Source organism: Biomphalaria glabrata, chromosome 13 (assembly GCF_947242115.1).
Source record: "Biomphalaria glabrata chromosome 13, xgBioGlab47.1, whole genome shotgun sequence".
Lineage (NCBI taxonomy): Eukaryota > Metazoa > Mollusca > Gastropoda > Planorbidae > Biomphalaria > Biomphalaria glabrata.
The window spans coordinates 9,621,140-9,643,079 of record NC_074723.1 but is presented as its reverse complement, the minus strand read 5'-3'; the positions used below and the strand labels follow the sequence as shown (position 1 = coordinate 9,643,079).

At 36.2% G+C, this 21,940-nt stretch overlaps 1 protein-coding gene across 3 annotated transcripts in view; it reads right to left on the bottom strand.

Annotated features, from left to right (window-relative positions):
• Positions 1-21,940, bottom strand: part of LOC106070803 (G-protein coupled receptor dmsr-1-like) — a 242,553-nt gene that overhangs the window by 76,559 nt on the left and 144,054 nt on the right. The window contains exon 1 of one of the 3 annotated variants that reach the window (XM_056008597.1): positions 5,568-5,878. The exons of the other annotated variants lie outside the window; for them this stretch is intronic. The gene's annotated coding sequence lies outside the window, so the exon portion shown is untranslated. Of the gene's footprint in view, positions 1-5,567; positions 5,879-21,940 lie in introns of those variants that run through there. 3 annotated transcript variants of the gene reach the window in all.

The following is a 21,940-nucleotide window of genomic DNA, read 5'->3' as shown; positions in this document are numbered from 1 at the left end:
TATTTGTTGAAGGATCACGCAAAACAGAGAGAGAGAAAGAGAGAGAGAGAGAGAGAGAGAAAGAGAGAGAGAAAGGAAAGAGAGATAGAAAGAATGAGAGAGAGAAAGAGAGAGATAAAGAGAGAAAAAAGAGAGAGAGAGCGAGAGAGAAAGAATGAGATAGAGAGAGAGAGAGAGAAAGTAAAGGAAAGAGGATAATTGGTAATTAGAATTTATATCATTCTGTTAATCAAGAGATTTGAGGAGGATATCGCCTAAAATCTGTTCCAGACATAGATGTTGGTTGTATCTTCCAAGAGAGAACTGTCTGAACCTAAAACGAGGATTGAATATAAATGTTTTCTGAGGCAAAGAAAACATTTCTTGTTTGGATAATAAAGAAATCCATGCGCTTAGTGCTCTAAGCACTGGTGAATGCACTCAGTACCCAATTCTTAAGCAATCAGAATATCAAACAACCAAAACCATTTTTAAAAGTATCAGAAAGGAATAAGCACTTTATTTCATTTTTTTTTCAGGACCACATCTCAATAATAATAACCTCATCTCCCGCCCCCAACATACTCAAGTGCGACGTCTGCTACAGTTATCTACAAGTCAAATAGCCGACTAGTCTGTAGAGGTTTTAGTTACACAACAACCAGTGGACACCGGCGTCTAGGGAATTTAGGTCTTGTCCACGTCAATATGGCAGCTGGAAATGGAACTGAAATATTGTCTGTAAAACAGGAGACAATGTATCGAGAATACAATATAATAGTTACATTGAGGTCACCCTCACACAGCCACACACACACACTACAATATAATAGTTACATTCACCCTCACACAGTCACACACACACAACTCACAGCTTGTTTGTAACACACTACTAAACGTACAGTATGTATAAGGAATACTCGCGATTGTTACAGGTTCGAACTCAATCCGCCGCCATACATTTTATATAGCGCAACTAGCATGCTCCATGTGAAATGGACCAATCTTTTTTGAGGAATTGTGTGTGTGTGTGTGTGGTTGGGAGGGGGATTACAAAGACCGCATCACAAATGAAGAGATTAGAAGCAGGATTACAGCAGCAATTAATCCCAACGATAACCTGCTAGCCACTGTCAAAAAACGTAAACTCAAACTCTATGGCCACAACACATCCTTCAGGGAACAGTACCAGGAAAAAGAAGAGGCAGACAGAGAACGCGATGGGAAGACAACATAAAAGAATGGACACGTCCTATCACTGAATAAAATTCTATACAAGGCAAAAGACGGAATGGAGAAAGTCAGTCAACAGATCTTGTGTGGTGCCCCAACGGTTCAACAGACTAAAGGAATAGGTGAAGGTGAAGAGGAGTGGTGACGATCGGATGTTTGGGTGTAGGTCGAACTCAAAGCTAGTCAAGCGGTTACCTCTCAACCACACATCCTCTACTGGACTAGAATTGAGTTGTCTTCATTTCTAAAGAACAGTGCGCATCGTATATGTTGATCTGGTGTGCAAGGTGCGGTCGTTCAAGATAATAAACAAGCGACTTCCACCTTGACGATCTTGCTTTGTTCTTTTATTGTTTTATTCTGAATTAAGATCATAGTTAACCGTGTAAAATAAACTTACAACACGGTCTTATCCTAAATCTTGTTGGTTTTATATCTCTAGTGTCTTTGTCTTTATAGTGTCTATATCTTTGTAGTATCTATGTCTTTATGTGGTAATGTTACAAATCTAACGAGAAACTCTCAAGTTCATCATACATAGGATGATGTATTAGAGATCTTCAAAGTTACAGCCCAACATGTCATCTGTTACTTGACATCTTCGATGTTACAGTAAATCGCAGCTATAAAACTATTTCCTCCTGACGATGTTATATGACATGAGCTATTATAGTACTAGTTCTTATACCCGTCTAAAGTTGACATTGAAAACGAAAAAACAAAGAATACAAGTGCGGAACATACGTCAGTTATTATGGTCGAAAAGCTTCTAAAAAAAACGAAGTTTTAAAAAGTCCCACTAAAATAGCAAACATCAAGTGCAAGAGCAGACAGACTCGGCAGATACTTGATGTTAAGATGATTACTCTTGACGTCTCGATGTTTGCATAGCACATGATGAATCTCGACAAATAGGCAGCTAAAAGGCAGATCTAGGTTTTCATGACTTAGTGACGAGGGCACTAGACTCAAGACAGCTCGGGCTGCAGGCATGAAAGGGTTTAAAACTTCGGAGAAGACAGGTGGTCAGTCAGAATGTCCCTCGAGGCCGCCACTCGAAGTGAAGGGGCTTAGAGATTTCCGAATTCCACTGTGTTCAATAGGCCATATCTTCGTAAATGGACAGTTGAAGAAAGTATTCAATGCAGAAAACAGCAGGACTTAAAAAACCAACAATTATGATTGGTCTCAACTGATATGGATTTTTTTTTTTACAAAGTCTGATATAACACAACAGTGTTATGGTCCTGATGGACCACTCTCTCTCTTCCTACCTACCTACCTCTCTCTATCTATCTATCTATCTATCTATCTATCTATCTATCTATCTATCTATCTATCTGTCTGTCTGTCTGTCTGTCTGTCTGTCTGTCTGTCTGTCTGTCTGTCTGTCTGTCTGTCTGTCTGTCTATCTATCTATCTATCTATCTATCTATCTATCTATCTATCTATCTATCTATCCATCCATCCATCCATCCATCCATCTAACCATCTATCTATCTATCTATCTATCTATCTATCTATCTATCTATCTATCCATCCATCCATCCATCCATCCATCCATCCATCCATCCATCCATCCATCCATCCATCTATCTATCTATCTATCTATCTATCTATCTATCTATCTATCCATCCATCCATCCATCCATCCATCCATCCATCCATCCATCCATCTAACTATCTATCTATCTATCTATCTATCTATCTATCCATCCATCCATCCATCCATCCATCCATCCATCCATCCATCCATCCATCCATCCATCCATCTATCTATCTATCTATCTATCTATCTATCTATCTATCTATCTATCCATCCATCCATCCATCCATCCATCCATCCATCCATCCATCCATCCATCCATCTATCTATCTATCTATCTATCCATCCATCCATCCATCCATCCATCCATCTAACTATCTATCTATCTATCTATCTATCTATCTATCTATCCATCCATCCATCCATCCATCCATCCATCCATCCATCCATCCATCCATCCATCCATCTATCTATCTATCTATCTATCTATCTATCTATCCATCCATCCATCCATCCATCCATCCATCCATCCATCCATCCATCTATCCATCCATCCATCCATCCATCCATCCATCCATCTAACTATCTATCTATCTATCTATCTATCCATCCATCCATCCATCCATCCATCCATCCATCCATCTATCTATCTATCTATCTATCTATCTATCTATCTATCTATCTATCTATCTATCCATCCATCCATCCATCCATCCATCCATCCATCCATCTATCTATCTATCTATCTATCTATCTATCTATCCATCCATCCATCCATCCATCCATCCATCCATCCATCCATCCATCCATCTATCTATCCTTCTTGTCTTTTTCGCCTTTTGTCTCAATGTGTGCACTTCAATCTTTTTTTTTTTTGGGGGGGGGGATGGTAATCTAAAGAAATTATACAACTCTAGATGAACACTGATATTCTTTGAGGTAATATAGCTTTCCTGAACCAATGTAAAGTCTTTCTGAAGAATAGGAGAGATTATCTTCCTATTAGGGAAACCCCTGACATAAGGGGTATGGGGCTAAAGAGGTAGGATCTAAGTTTGAGTAACTGGCACTAGCTTGAACAACTAATGTTCCATTCTGTCATAGATTTTTGTACATACTTGTCCATGGGATTAGGCAGCTTATATAAAACGAAGATAGTGTCACAACGCCATCGACTCTTCAGAGAGCTTCTGAAGTTACAATAAATATGCAAAAATCAGAAACGCTAATTTGAAACTAATTAAAATGATTTATTTTTTTTACATGAGATCTCACCACAACACATACAGAACACACACAGTATGACAGCACATTTGTTATAAATAGTTCTTTCAACCAGTGTATATGTGCGAATCGCAGCATAGAAAAAGTTTCCTCCAAGTTTTGCGTCTTGTGCTCCGAAAGATAATAAAGCAAGAACATCCGGTGTTGAGAAAGGCGACAAATAATTAGCAAGTGCATTCCATGTACACGGAAAGACGGCTGCAAGATGGGTGCTCTTTAATGGATGAAGAGTTTGATAAGAATTCCATTCACTCTGGATTAGGACATCAACAACAGCAACAAAAGGATAACGGAGCTCATCTGTTTCCGGTTTCTATCTTTTTTTTCCCGCTGTGTTTAAATCTCAAGGGAGACGCTGACATTTAAAAATACTTGTGTCTTTATTTTCCCCCTCCAGAGCAGACTGCGCAGTGGCATATACATTCGATGGAGAGACATTAAACACTTTCAAGGTTGGTGTCCACACAGTCATGAGTCAAAAAAAACCCAACACATTATAAAGGGTAGGCAAAGTCTAACAGTGTTGAGCATCGAATGTTTCTCAAACGGGTAAACTTTTATTGGAAGACAAGTGTTAGGTTGAACCAGATCAGATCATAAGCGATCTACAGGGCCGTCAATAGAGGAGAGTGGGTGCAAGGGCTGAGCCTTGAACTTATAAGAGTTGTGGGCATTTGCTTGCAGGCCCATCTTATAAAAAATAATTGCATATTACATTTATATATTTCTGATTATCCTAAGACTTGATCAAGGGCGAGGATTAGGGCGCCCTTTCTCGACTACGTAAGGACCAGTTTTGTTATTCCTGCGACATGATAGATGCAGTGATACACAATTTTGAATATTTTCTGACCAAATTTAATTCCCCCCCCCCTTTTTTTTTTTACCCTGGAAGATCTTTATCATACATTGGTGCTATTTATAGACTGTTACTTTCTGTCGCTTTGTTTCATTTTGTTATCAATCACTTTAGTTTTCGTTACTTTCTTTGTTTTTGCATCATCATCATCATCATCATCATCATCAAACTCCATTTGAGTGAGGGCTTGAGAGGTTCAAATCCTCTCTTGCAAAAGCCCTGGACAGACAACCCTGCTGTATTGCGTGGTGCATACAGGTCACCATACGCCAATTTTAGTTGCTTAATCTTTGTTGTTATAGTTTCTTTATCTCTTCCTTCTTTGAATGCGCTTTCTTTCTCTCTGCATCTTTGTTTGGCCATTTTTCTTTCTTTCTTAGTTTTTGTTTCTATTTTTTTTAAATGTCTGTCTTCTTTTATACTCTAATATTCTTTCAGTTTTCATCTTTCTTTCCTTTCTTTTCCTTTCTTTCTTTTTCTTTTTTTCTTGTTGCTTACTTTTAATTTTGTAATTACTTTTCCCCCACTCTTTTAAAAACCATTCTTGTGTCTCTTAATCATACTCTTTCGGACTCTCTCTCTCTTCCTCTCTCTCTCTCTCTCTATGATAACGTATCTTTCTTGTTTCCAGTCCTCTCCTTACTTAACTCAAACTAAATCACTCACCTAGTGAGAAAGAGATTAGTCCACACTTTCCGGCCCACCGAACCAAACAATTCATAAACCTGTCTCCCACAACACGTACGAAGTCTCTTATCACACTTAACAATAAGTTCCTCATTCAGTCACTCCTCTCTCTCTCTCTCTCTCTCCCTCTCTCTCTCATCACAACCTGCTACGTTCAAAAGACTTCCGATCACAACAAACAGCTGTTTCAATCGTGACCCGATTTCACGTCACTCTCTTGAAAAGTGTAAAACAAAAACATTCCACTAAGATAAATGACAATAAAAACGGATCGATTATTTCATTGTTGGGCTTGTAGATTCGATACATATAGTACATTTTTGTATAGTTAACATCCCACAGTTACAATGAAAAACCAATCACTGCCAATTTCAATTTTCTTTTAAAAAGGGTGGATAGATAATTGCATATAATGAACGTTATTAGTTATTCATTAGAATTAAAATAAACATCATTGTTATTGGCTAAGTTTTCTAATTGAACCACATTTTTATCATTAGTCAATATTATAAGTCAAGCACAGCTTCCAAATTTAATTGTAAAAATTGTACAAATTAAAATTGTTTTTTTTTTCAGAAGACAACAGGAAGCCTTTGCACCTAAGTTTAGTCAGCTACTGAAAGGAAAACTTTGCGTTCATCTCTTTACAGTATATGGTCAATTGAATTTTTGAGCTCTAAACGTTATAGACAGACTGACGGACGGACGGACGAATAGAGAGTATGACAAACTTAAAGCGTTTTATTCTAATTCCTTTTTCCGATCATAGAAAGTAGGACATTTGACTGCTAGAAGTCATTTAAAAGGTTTATCTCTGTAACAAATCGAGGCTGGACAGGAAACTGGACAGATGAAAGAAACAACAGACGCAGTTAAAGTGTTTACAAACATTCAACCTAGAAATAGAAGAAAACAACAACTGTTGACCACTTTAAGTAGGGACTGACACACCATTCGAAACGAAAAGAGAGCAGACTTAGGAACTTCGACAATCAGGAGAAGAATAAAATAAATCAAATATTTTGATCCATCGTTCATGCCAATGTCATGCATAATACTTTTTTTACACTCATTGTTATATCAACACAAGATCAACAAAATTCATGTTCAAACATAATTTTAAGTTGGTTTTTTTTTTGGTTTTCATCAGTTAAACTTTTTTGTTAGTTTCATTAGTAATACTAAAACAAAGTTACGAAATCGTTGAACTACTTTAGGAGGCTTACTATAAAATTCTGTGCTGGACAGTACAACACCACTCGAGGCCACTAGTGGAGGGTATTGAAGATTCAGACATGAGACGCTTATCAAACTTTTATTCAATTTCTATTCCCCATTCCTAGATCCAATATTTACAAAAGTCACTCATGACAGTCTACAGTGCCAGTTGCTTCAATCAGAACAGAATATCTCCATTACATTCATGATTCACTGTTTGTCAAGATCAAAATTATTCTTTAAGAAATCTTCTTTATACATATAGAAATACCACATACGAAAACCAAACAAACGGGTTTTTATGGGTCATATTGATAATAAAGAAAAAAAATAAGGAAAGCATAAAAAGATTGCTTTAAAAATACAAAGCTTATACAAAGTGTAATTGTATTAATTAGTTTGGATCAGTCATGTCATTAAATGTGTAATAGATCTAGACCAACAACAATACATCTGTGGGATTAATAGTATTTTTACCAATTGTTTTTGACTAACGCTATTTCATGCTTTTAGCTTTCTCAATACGCTATGATCTGATCACTTTCTCAATACGCTATGATCCGATCACTTTCTCAATACACTATGATCTGATCACTTTCTCAATACGCTATGATCCTATCAATTTCTCAATACGCTATGATCCTATCACTTTCTCAATAAACTATGATCTGATCACTTTCTCAATACGCTATGATCTGATCACTTTCTCAATACACTATGATCTGATCACTTTCTCAATACGCTATGATCTGATCACTTTCTCAATACACTATGATCTGATCACTTTCTCAATACGCTATGATCTGATCACTTTCTCAATACACTATAATTTGATCACTTTCTCAATACACTATGATCTGATCACTTTCTCAATACGCTTTGATCCTATCACTTTCTCAATACGCTATGATCCTATCACTTTCTCAATAAACTATGATCTGATCACTTTCTCAATACGCTATGATCTGATCACTTTCTCAATACACTATGATCTGATCACTTTCTCAATACACTATGATCTGATCACTTTCTCAATACGCTATGATCCTATCACTTGTCTCAATACACTATGATCTGATCACTATCTCAATACGCTATGATCCTATCACTTTCTCAATACGCTATGATCCTATCACTTTCTCAATACGCTATGATCTGATCACTTTCTCAATACGCTATGATCTGATCACTTTCTCAATACGCTATGATCTGATCACTTTCTCAATACGCTATGATCTGATCACTTGTCTCAATACGCTATGATCCTATCACTTTCTCAATACGCTATGATCTGATCACTTTCTCAATACGCTATGATCTGATCACTTTCTCAATACGCTATGATCTGATCACTTTCTCAATACGCTATGATCCTATCACTTTCTCAATACGCTATGATCCTATCACTTTCTCAATACACTATGATCTGATCACTTTCTCAATACGCTATGATCTGATCATTTTCTCAATACGCTATGATCTGATCACTTTCTCAATACGCTATGATCCTATCACTTTCTCAATACGCTATGATCCTATCACTTTCTCAATACACTATGATCTGATCACTTTCTCAATACGCTATGATCTGATCATTTTCTCAATACGCTATGATCTGATCACTTTCTCAATACGCTATGATCTGATCATTTTCTCAATACGCTATGATCTGATCACTTTCTCAATACGCAATGATCTGATCACTTTCTCAATACGCTATGATCCTATCACTTTCTCAATACACTATGATCCTATCACTTTCTCAATACGCTATGATCCTATCACTTTCTCAATACACTATGATCCTATCACTTTCTCAATACGCTATGATCCTATCACTTTCTCAATACGCTATGATCTGATCACTTTCTCAATACGCTATGATCCGATCACTTTCTCAATACGCTATGATTTGATCACTTTCTCAATACGCTATGATCTGATCACTTTCTCAATACGCTATGATCTGATCACTTTCTCAGTACGCTATGATCCGATCATAACTTATCTGGGGGGAGGGGGTCAGGAAGAAAGAAAAAGAGATAAGAGTGAATTTTATCGTAATTGGTTTTTAAAACCATAAAAAAGAAACAACTCGTAGTGGCTCTTGCTAAACACTCTGCTCAGAGGTACTTATAATACAAAAACATTGTATAGTTATATAGTGTTTCTTTAAAAAATTAAAACGTGACCTATAAAGGGAACTAATTCAGCTTATGCCACCAAATTCAGTCAAGTACAATTTCTTTCCCTTGTTAGAGATACCAAACAAAGTAACTAATTACCTACAGTTACTTAACTAATTTTTTAAAATCGATTCTTGTGTTCTCAGGTAAAAGAAATAATTCTGCCAAATTTCAGCTGGATTTGAGGCTGTGTGTCGGAGAAATGATGTTAAAAAACCTTTTACCATACAGACAGAGCTAGTTTATCTAAGTTTTGTAAGTAAAATCATGTCTGTATACATTGCTGGCCTGAAGTCTTGTAAGGGATCGATCCGGCCGATAAATGTAGGTCACGGTAACTACTCAGAATCTGGCCGAGGCTCTCAACTTGTAGTGGACACGTGACAGGCATCAAACTACGAATGAAGAGCTACCTTATAATCTAATTGGCTAACAGGGAAACCATTTCGATTCTAGGATCGATACCACTGATACTCATCTTCCGAATGCATAATCATAGTCTCATTTTAAAATATCGATCCTTGATATTTATTTAGAATGCAAAACGTTTGAAGTCATCTCGATCTGTGTGTACGCGTTCTTGTGACTTTCTCTGTACTTTTTTTCATTTTATAGAATTATTTTAAGTGCGTTGTAAAGTGCTTCACTCCTGAACGGAGGGATCCCGAGTTTGAACCTTTTTTTTTTTTTCGGACGCCCCTGAGTCCACTCACTTCGAATATGTACTTATGGAAGCAAAGGTAGTTGATAGTTGAGCTGGCCACATGACACCCTCGTTGGCCAAAGACACAGATGCGCTTTACATCATCTGCCCCATTGACGACATGGCCTAAATTGTGCCGATGTGCCATAAAATCAAACTCAAACTCTGCCCAGATTGCAAGGTATGAAAGCGGTATATTTACCTCACTAGAATATTTACCACGAATTCGTTTCATTTTTAAAAGAAGTCCCATTAGAAAAAAAAACAACAAGTCACTGTATATAAAATGACTCGATTCTATATATCTACTTATAAAATACATGATATGTTTTAACTGAGATTCTGATCCCCCCCCCCCATTTTCTCATGTTTTTGCTCTAAAAGTTATGCCCCCCCCCAACTGTTAAAGTTATATTTACATGGTGGCTTATTATTCTCTTCCTGCCACACCACACCATCTAACAAACAATGTCAGTCAGTCCTAGACCCACAGACTCCTAACACATTTAAAATAAATATAAATAACCAGACCAACTAACAAACAATGTCAGTCAGTCCTAGACCTACAGGCTCCTAACACATTTAAAATAGATATAAATAACCAGACCATCTAACAAACAATGTCAGTCAGTCCTAGACCCACAGACTCCTAACACATTTAAAATAAATATAAATAACCAGACCATCTAACAAACAATGTCAGTCAGTCCTAGACCCACAGACTCCGAACACATTTAAAATAGATATAAATAACCAGACCATCTAACAAACAATGTCAGTCAGTCCTAGACCCACAGACTCCTAACACATTTAAAATAAATATAAATAACCAGACCAACTAACAAACAATGTCAGTCAGTCCTAGACCCACAGACTCCGAACACATTTAAAATAGATATAAATAACCAGACAATCTAACAAACAATGTCAGTCAGTCCTAGACCCACAGACTCTTAACACATTTAAAATAAATATAAATAACCAGACCATCTAACAAACAATGTCAGTCAGTCCAAGACCTACAGGCTCCTAACACATTTAAAATAAATATAAATAACCAGACCATCTAACAAACAATGTCAGTCAGTCCTAGACCCACAGACTCCGAACACATTTAAAATAGATATAAATAACCAGACCATCTAACAAACAATGTCAGTCAGTCCTAGACCCACAGACTCCGAACACATTTAAAATAAATATAAATAACCAGACCATCTAACAAACTATGTCAGTCAGTCCTAGACCCACAGACTCCTAACACATTTAAAATAAATATAAATAACCAGACCATCTAACAAACAATGTCAGTCAGTCCTAGACCCACAGACTCCTAACACATTTAAAATAAATATAAATAACCAGACCATCTAACAAACAATGTCAGTCAGTCCTAGACCCACAGACTCCGAACACATTTAAAATAGATATAAATAACCAGACCATCTAACAAACAATGTCAGTCAGTCCTAGACCTACAGGCTCCTAACACATTTAAAATAAATATAAATAACCAGACCATCTAACAAACAATGTCAGTCAGTCCTAGACCCACAGACTCCTAACACATTTAAAATAAATATAAATAACCAGACCATCTAACAAACAATGTCAGTCAGTCCTAGACCCACAGACTCCGAACACATTTAAAATAGATATAAATAACCAGACCATCTAACAAACAATGTCAGTCAGTCCTAGACCTACAGGCTCCTAACACATTTAAAATAAATATAAATAACCAGACCATCTAACAAACAATGTCAGTCAGTCCTAGACCCACAGACTCCTAACACATTTAAAATAGATAGGCTCAAAAGTAAAGTAGCAATAATACATAAAACACTGAACCATAATCTTCAAATACAAAAACAAAATTTAATAAAATACTCTGAAAGACACAAAGATAAAGGCACATTCCTCGTCCCATATGCTAGGACAAATTTGTACAAATACTCCTTCTTCCCTAGTGCTATTAGAGCATGGAATGGGTTGCCTGAGCTAGCCAGGAAAACCAGTGACTTGGCAGAATTTAAGTCATTGGTTAATATGCATGACTAAATGCATGACGCGTAGGACGTAATCATCTTCTTTTTTTAATTAACGTCTGTATTATATAAGATAAGATAAGAAGATAAGATATAAATAACCAGACCATCTAACAAACAATGTCAGTCAGTCCTAGACCCACAGACTCCGAACACATTTAAAATAAATATAAATAACCAGACCATCTAACAAACAATGTCAGTCAGTCCAAGACCTACAGACTCCGAACACATTTAAAATAGATATAAATAACCAGACCATCTAACAAACAATGTCAGTCAGTCCTAGACATACAGACTCTTAACACATTTAAAATAAATATAAATAACCAGACCATCTAACAAACAATGTCAGTCAGTCCAAGACCTACAGACTCTTAACACATTTAAAATAAATATAAATAACCAGACCATCTAACAAACAATGTCAGTCAGTCCTAGACCCACAGACTCCTAACACATTTAAAATAAATATAAATAACCAGACCATCTAACAAACAATGTCAGTCAGTCCAAGACCTACAGACTCCTAACACATTTAAAATAAATATAAATAACCAGACCATCTAACAAACAATGTCAGTCAGTCCTAGACCTACAGGCTCCTAACACATTTAAAATAAATATAAATAACCAGACCATCTAACAAACAATGTCAGTCAGTCCTAGACCCACAGACTCTTAACACATTTAAAATAAATATAAATAACCAGACCATCTAACAAACAATGTCAGTCAGTCCAAGACCTACAGACTCCTAACACATTTAAAATAAATATAAATAACCAGACCATCTAACAAACAATGTCAGTCAGTCCTAGACATACAGACTCTTAACACATTTAAAATAAATATAAATAACCAGACCATCTAACAAACAATGTCAGTCAGTCCAAGACCTACAGACTCCTAACACATTTAAAATAAATATAAATAACCAGACCATCTAACAAACAATGTCAGTCAGTCCTAGACATACAGACTCTTAACACATTTAAAATAAATATAAATAACCAGACCATCTAACAAACAATGTCAGTCAGTCCAAGACCTACAGACTCTTAACACATTTAAAATAAATATAAATAACCAGACCATCTAACAAACAATGTCAGTCAGTCCTAGAACCACAGACTCCTAACACATTTAAAATAAATATAAATAACCAGACCATCTAACAAACAATGTCAGTCAGTCCAAGACCTACAGACTCCTAACACATTTAAAATAAATATAAATAACCAGACCATCTAACAAACAATGTCAGTCAGTCCTAGACCTACAGGCTCCTAACACATTTAAAATAAATATAAATAACCAGACCATCTAACAAACAATGTCAGTCAGTCCTAGACCCACAGACTCTTAACACATTTAAAATAAATATAAATAACCAGACCATCTAACAAACAATGTCAGTCAGTCCAAGACCTACAGACTCCTAACACATTTAAAATAAATATAAATAACCAGACCATCTAACAAACAATGTCAGTCAGTCCTAGACATACAGACTCTTAACACATTTAAAATAAATATAAATAACCAGACCATCTAACAAACAATGTCAGTCAGTCCAAGACCTACAGACTCCTAACACATTTAAAATAAATATAAATAACCAGACCATCTAACAAACAATGTCAGTCAGTCCTAGACATACAGACTCTTAACACATTTAAAATAAATATAAATAACCAGACCATCTAACAAACAATGTCAGTCAGTCCAAGACCTACAGACTCTTAACACATTTAAAATAAATATAAATAACCAGACCATCTAACAAACAATGTCAGTCAGTCCTAGACCCACAGACTCCTAACACATTTAAAATAAATATAAATAACCAGACCATCTAACAAACAATGTCAGTCAGTCCAAGACCTACAGACTCCTAACACATTTAAAATAAATATAAATAACCAGACCATCTAACAAACAATGTCAGTCAGTCCTAGACCTACAGGCTCCTAACACATTTAAAATAAATATAAATAACCAGACCATCTAACAAACAATGTCAGTCAGTCCTAGACCCACAGACTCTTTAACACATTTAAAATAAATATAAATAACCAGACCATCTAACAAACAATGTCAGTCAGTCCAAGACCTACAGACTCCTAACACATTTAAAATAAAATAAATCCTATACTCTTAAGCGAGCAATTCTTGTGTGTATGTATGTATGTATATATATTTATATGTATATATATATATATATAAATTTTATTTCGAAAACGGCTCTAACGATTTTCTTTAAAATTTCAAGGTATGTGCATAATAGTGAGAAAAAAATTCTCAACTCATTGGCCACATCGGGAAAACTCGAGGTCGACCGTTATATCGGTTTGAAAATGCCTCATTATCGAAAAATTAATTTTGGCTGCAATGTTTTATGAATGAAAATTTTCCATGACGTAAACGGGAAAAATGCTGCTTACGTCACTAGGCTTACCGTAGTACACTAAAATATTTCTTTGCAAACAAGAACGAGTTTTAAAGGATCAATAGACCTAATTAAACATTTGCGCACCATCTTACTGTAGATTATTGATTTATTATAGAACTATGAAAGAAAAGTAATGAAATTAAATGTGCCGATATATGATTAGTTATTTTGTTTTAAGTGCTTAATAAGTTGTTTACACTTTAATTGTGTAGAGCGGTGTCCTATACTCTTAAGCGAGCAATTCTTGTATGTATGTATGTATGTATATATATTTATATGTATATATATATATATATAAATTTTATTTCGAAAACGGCTCTAACGATTTTCTTTAAAATTTCAAGGTATGTGCATAATAGTGAGAAAAAAATTCTCAACTCATTGGCCACATCGGGAAAACTCGAGGTCGACCGTTATATCGGTTTGAAAATGCCTCATTATCGAAAAATTAATTTTGGCTGCAATGTTTTATGAATGAAAATTTTCCATGACGTAAACGGGAAAAATGCTGCTTACGTCACTAGGCTTACCGTAGTACACTAAAATATTTCTTTGCAAACAAGAACGAGTTTTAAAGGATCAATAGACCTAATTAAACATTTGCGCACCATCTTACTGTAGATTATTGATTTATTATAGAACTATGAAAGAAAAGTAATGAAATTAAATGTGCCGATATATGATTAGTTATTTTGTTTTAAGTGCTTAATAAGTTGTTTACACTTTAATTGTGTAGAGCGGTGTAGATACCTTTTACTTTGTTGTTATTTAGCTGGTGACCTCCAGCTGTCTCGTTCTGAGGTTGCATGCAACCATGTGCTCTCTTCTGTGTCAGCTAAGTCCAGTTTGCGCCATAAGCTGGTCTTTTAAGGGTTTCGGTGTTACGTCGACCACTTTTTAGCTCACCAAAAAAGACTGCCTTTGGCATGCGTTCGTCTGAGATTCGTCTCCCATACAGGATACTGCTCTGTCCAGCGTAACTGTCGGACTTAAAGAATTCCCTCTATACAAAGGCCGCGGATACACATTTGAGACCAAAAGAAAATTTGCTGCCGAGGACAGACGCAGACGCTAAAGAAAATCTTAATCGAGCACCGCGGACAATTTATTTATTGATTGTGTAGAGCGGTGTAGATACCTTTTACTTTGTTGTTATTTAGCTGGTGACCTCCAGCTGTCTCGTTCTGAGGTTGCATGCAACCATGTGCTCTCTTCTGTGTCAGCTAAGTCCAGTTTGCGCCATAAGCTGGTCTTTTAAGGGTTTCGGTGTTACGTCGACCACTTTTTAGCTCACCAAAAAAGATTGCCTTTGGCATGCGTTCGTCTGAGATTCGTCTCCCATACAGGATACTGCTCTGTCCAGCGTAACTGTCGGACTTAAAGAATTCCCTCTATACAAAGGCCGCGGATACACATTTGAGACCAAAAGAAAATTTGCTGCCGAGGACAGACGCAGACGCTAAAAGAAAATCTTAATCGAGCACCGCGGACAATGGTTATGCTTGCCCTGGATGTGGCAAGATATGCAGGTCACAGCTGCAATCCTCATTAATTTTCGGACTCTAAGACAAGCCTTTTTATTATTATTATTTTGCTGGTGAATTATTACCATGTGTTCATGCTTCAGTGTCTACCTCTCCTGTACCAAAACAAAGGAAATGGTCATAACACAACTTCTCTACGCCTTACTTGCTCACACTAAACATGATATCCATCTAGCGGTCAACCAGTTTGCGTACACTGCAGCCTCTTTTGATTTAACTATAAACCTCGGTAAAAAGCTTGGAGTTAGGGCCAGGAGAGATCTGAATGGATGGATGTGTAAAAGCAGGCCATAGCACCACTAGGATGGATGGATGGCAAAAGCCGGTATGAACTTCCTATAGTCCGACAGTCAGGCTGGGCAGGGCACGTATCCCGTATGGGTAACGAGCATATTGTTTGGCGTAACAGAGGTGCCCCACGGAAACGTTTCTTTAGAAAACTAATGCCATGATTTAAGTCTAATAAGAAAAAATGCGCCATTTTACTTAGTCACTAAGTGCATGTTTTACCCTATAACGTAGAGAAGTTACATTGCAAAGACTTTCTTCCAAGCCAATAATAGTAAGCCTACAATAGTTTTACGCAAAAGATGGATTGTAAAACTATAAGACGGACGTGAGCTGTAGTTTGTCTAGACTATAGGAGGACTTAAAAGACTTTAAATTTAATCGACATGTACAATTAGGCCTACAATTAGAACTAACAGAACACTAAAACAACTCTTCAGATTAGTAGTCTTTATCCGATCGCTCATTTTCGTAATTACAAGAATATTCCCAAAATGACTTCCGGTATATAACCTTCCGAAATTATTTAACAGAGCGAGGTTCGGCCACCTGGTACAAAAATATTCTCAAAATGACTTCGGGTATATATCCTTTCTTGACAAATTATTCATGCGAGCGAGGCTCGGTCACCTGATATTATAAATAACCAGACCATCTAACAAACAATGTCAGTCAGTCCTAGACCTACAGACTCTTAACACATTTAAAATAAATATAAATAACCAGACCATCTAACAAACAATGTCAGTCAGTCCAAGACCTACAGACTCTTAACACATTTAAAATAAATATAAATAACCAGACCATCTAACAAACAATGTCAGTCAGTCCTAGACCCACAGACTCCTAACACATTTAAAATAAATATAAATAACCAGACCATCTAAGAAACAATGTCAGTCAGTCCAAGACCTACAGACTCCTAACACATTTAAAATAAATATAAATAACCAGACCATCTAACAAACAATGTCAGTCAGTCCAAGACCTACAGACTCCTAACACATTTAAAATAAATATAAATAACCAGACCATCTAACAAACAATGTCAGTCAGTCCAAGACCTACAGACTCTTAACACATTTAAAATAAATATAAATAACCAGACCATCTAACAAACAATGTCAGTCAGTCCTAGACCCACAGACTCCTAACACATTTAAAATAAATATAAATAACCAGACCATCTAACAAACAATGTCAGTCAGTCCAAGACCTACAGACTCCTAACACATTTAAAATAAATATAAATAACCAGACCATCTAACAAACAATGTCAGTCAGTCCTAGACCTACAGGCTCCTAACACATTTAAAATAAATATAAATAACCAGACCATCTAACAAACAATGTCAGTCAGTCCTAGACCCACAGACTCTTAACACATTTAAAATAAATATAAATAACCAGACCATCTAACAAACAATGTCAGCCAGTCCAAGACCTACAGACTCCTAACACATTTAAAATAAATATAAATAACCAGACCATCTAACAAACAATGTCAGTCAGTCCTAGACCTACAGACTCTTAACACATTTAAAATAAATATAAATAACCAGACCATCTAAGAAACAATGTCAGTCAGTCCAAGACCTACAGACTCTTAACACATTTAAAATAAATATAAATAACCAGACCATCTAACAAACAATGTCAGTCAGTCCTAGACCCACAGACTCCTAACACATTTAAAATAAATATAAATAACCAGACCATCTAACAAACAATGTCAGTCAGTCCAAGACCTACAGACTCCTAACACATTTAAAATAAATATAAATAACCAGACCATCTAACAAACAATGTCAGTCAGTCCTAGACCTACAGGCTTCTAACACATTTAAAATAAATATAAATAACCAGACCATCTAACAAACAATGTCAGTCAGTCCTAGACCCACAGACTCTTAACACATTTAAAATAAATATAAATAACCAGACCATCTAACAAACAATGTCAGTCAGTCCAAGACCTACAGACTCCTAACACATTTAAAATAAATATAAATAACCAGACCATCTAACAAACAATGTCAGTCAGTCCTAGACATACAGACTCTTAACACATTTAAAATAAATATAAATAACCAGACCATCTAACAAACAATGTCAGTCAGTCCAAGACCTACAGACTCTTAACACATTTAAAATAAATATAAATAATGAGACCATCTAACAAACAATGTCAGTCAGTCCTAGACCCACAGACTCCTAACACATTTAAAATAAATATAAATAACCAGACCATCTAACAAACAATGTCAGTCAGTCCAAGACCTACAGACTCCTAACACATTTAAAATAGATATAAATAACCAGACCATCTAACAAACAATGTCAGTCAGTCCTAGACCTACAGACTCCTAACACATTTAAAATAAATATAAATAACCAGACCATCTAACAAACAATGTCAGTCAGTCCAAGACCTACAGACTCCTAACACATTTAAAATAGATATAAATAACCAGACCATCTAACAAACAATGTCAGTCAGTCCTAGACCTACAGACTCCTAACACATTTAAAATAGATATAAATAACCAGACCATCTAACAAACAATGTCAGTCAGTCCAAGTCCTACAGACTCTTAACACATTTAAAATAAATATAAATAACCAGACCATCTAACAAACAATGTCAGTCAGTCCAAGACCTACAGACTCCTAACACATTTAAAATAGATATAAATAACCAGACCATCTAACAAACAATGTTAGTCAGTCCTAGACCCACAGACTCCTAACACATTTAAAATAAATATAAATAACCAGACCATCTAACAAACAATGTCAGTCAGTCCAAGACCTACAGACTCCTAACACATTTAAAATAGATATAAATAACCAGACCATCTAACAAACAATGTCAGTCAGTCCAAGACCTACAGACTCTTAACACATTTAAAATAAATATAAATAACCAGACCATCTAACAAACAATGTCAGTCAGTCCAAGACCTACAGACTCCTAACACATTTAAAATAGATATAAATAACCAGACCATCTAACAAACAATGTCAGTCAGTCCAAGACCTCCAGACTCCTAACACATTTAAAATAGATATAAATAACCAGACCATCTAACAAACAATGTCAGTCAGTCCAAGACCTACAGACTCCTAACACATTTAAAATAGATATAAATAACCAGACCATCTAACAAACAATGTCAGTCAGTCCAAGACCTACAGACTCTTAACACATTTAAAATAGATATAAATAACCAGACCATCTAACAAACAATGCCAGTCAGTCCAAGACCTACAGACTCTTAACACATTTAAAATAAATATAAATAACCAGACCATCTAAGAAACAATGTCAGTCAGTCCAAGACCTACAGACTCCTAACACATTTAAAATAAATATAAATAACCAGACCATCTAACAAACAATGTCAGTCAGTCCTAGACCTACAGACTCCTAACACATTTAAAATAAATATAAATAACCAGACCATCTAACAAACAATGTCAGTCAGTCCTAGACCTACAGACTCCTAACACATTTAAAATAGATATAAATAACCAGACCAACTAACAAACAATGTCAGTCAGTCCGAGACCATGCGTTATAGAGGACCTCAACACTGACCTGCAACATCACAGCCTGTGGGCAGTTTAGACCAATAGCTCGTTGCCACGTCACAGGTTCCGACGTTGCAGGTCAGTATTTAGGCCTTCAGTAACGATTGGTCTCGGTCAGTCTCTCATGAAAGGTCAATAGGTCAACAAGATCAGATAGTATCAACACTCTTGCATGCTCATGCATGCCATCAATACTGTTACAAATACAATGCTTTGAAGATGAAGTTCGCTGTCTCCGGTCTACACTGTCATATCGAGACAGACGACAGACATAAGACATCGCTTCTATTATCAGACATTCATGGACATATCTATAAAATGTCTCTTCACAGAGATAACAAAGCTGTCAGTGAACAAATAACCAAAAATAAAATAAAATTAAACCTTTGAAAAGCCAACAAGAAGCGAAGGAAAATGAACTCTAGATTTATACATTAATCATTTCCCCTTTTCAGTTGAGATTTCAACATAAAGGTTTTAAAACTTCATTAAATCTTCTTCCGCTTTCGTTCTCTGACATCCGGTGCATTTTTCAACGAGATTGCCCGCTAAAATCCCAGCGCTTCCGTTGCGGTGTTAGAATGTATCTAGGTGGTCGAGAGTATCTTTGATAATCGCCACATAAAAAGCACTGGTTATGAACTACGAAGCTACAATTCAAACAAAATTGTCACATAATAAACATTTTAGAGTAATTGTGTTTTCATCCCAGGATTTCATTACGTCCCTTAGTTAGTAAAATTAATTTTAAGAGGAAAAGGGATTTGGGGGGGGGGGGATAATTTGAGTAGATGTACCAGAGGACATGTTGCGAGTCCTGGTGAAGCGTAACATCTCTTTCTTCCTTTGTTTTGTGTCACCATATCAAACCATGGGTATCCTTCTCGACTTCTTGTATTGTATTTTGAGTTGGTGTTGGCGTATGCTGAGACTATGGCGATGTTATTCGAGATTCTGTTTGCGCATGGTGAGTATCTAGAAGTGATTGAGAGTATCTAGAAGTGATTGAGAGTATCTAGAAGTGATTGAGAGTATCTAGATATGATTGAGAGTATCTAGATATGATTGAGAGTATCTAGAAGTGATTGAGAGTATCTAGATGTGATTGAGAGTATCTAGAAGTGATTGAAAGTATCTAAAAGTGATTGAGAGTATCTAGAAGAGATTGAGAGTATCTAGAAGTGATTGAGAGTATCTAGAAGTACTTGGGAGTATCTAGAAGTACTTGGGAGTATCTAGAAGTGATTGAGAGTATCTAGAAGTGATTGAGAGTATCTAGATGTACTTGGGAATATCTCGAAGTGCTTGGGAGTATCTCGAAGTGCTTGGGAGTATCTAGAAGTACTTGGGAGTATCTGGAAGTGCTTGGGAGTATCTAGAAAGCCTTGAAAGTATTGGTAATTCTTGGGAGTATCTAGTTGTACTCATGGACTAATGTTATGGAGTGTATGTGTATGCTTGCATGTTTATATGTGGCAGTGCGAAGAGGTGGGTGATTTATTGGGCATGATGTAAGATAGGTGGAATGGTCGTCAGCGGTCTTAGTTAAGACATTAGTTAAGACAGACGGACTCCAGAACGTGAGGCTTAAAAGAAGTTTTAGTGTAGTGAGTTAGATTTGTTTAGAATACCATTTTATATTATTACTAAAGTCTACTACATTGATTTCATTTTACCTCAAGTTGAATATGTTTATATTTTAATACAGTTCTATTTAGTGTAGCTCACAAATGAGGTTATTCAAGCTATTTCACGTTTTATAAGTTAATATATAATACGTCTGTTTGGGAAAGTAACGGTGGTTGGTCGTTGTGCTGGCCACATGACACCCTGCTCGTTAATCGTTGGCTATAGAAACAGTTGACCTTAACATCACCTGCCACATAGATTGCAAGGTCTGAAAAGGGAACTTTACTACTTTTTATATAATACGCCTACAGCGATTTGCTTGTCTACCAGGAGTTTGGCGCTACAAGTCCATGACATTATCAAGAAGTCTGTGACGGTGCAGCTATAAATCGTAAAGCGAACAGTAAAAAGAAAGGTTGGGTAACTAAAAAGCCAAGAAGCAGACTTGGCGTTCAAGCATTGTCTAACTACAAACACACGCAATTTATATTTTTGTTTTCGTAAACGCATGCTGAGAGATACACAGATAGATTAATAGATAAATAGACTCCCGTTGGATAATGGATTTGTCTGCTTCAGATGTGATAAAATATGTTGGTCACGTGAAATGCTGCACTCATGTTCCTTCTGCAGTCTCGACAACAATAGCAGGCGCAAACCATATGGTGATCACCCCAGCTCGGTCAC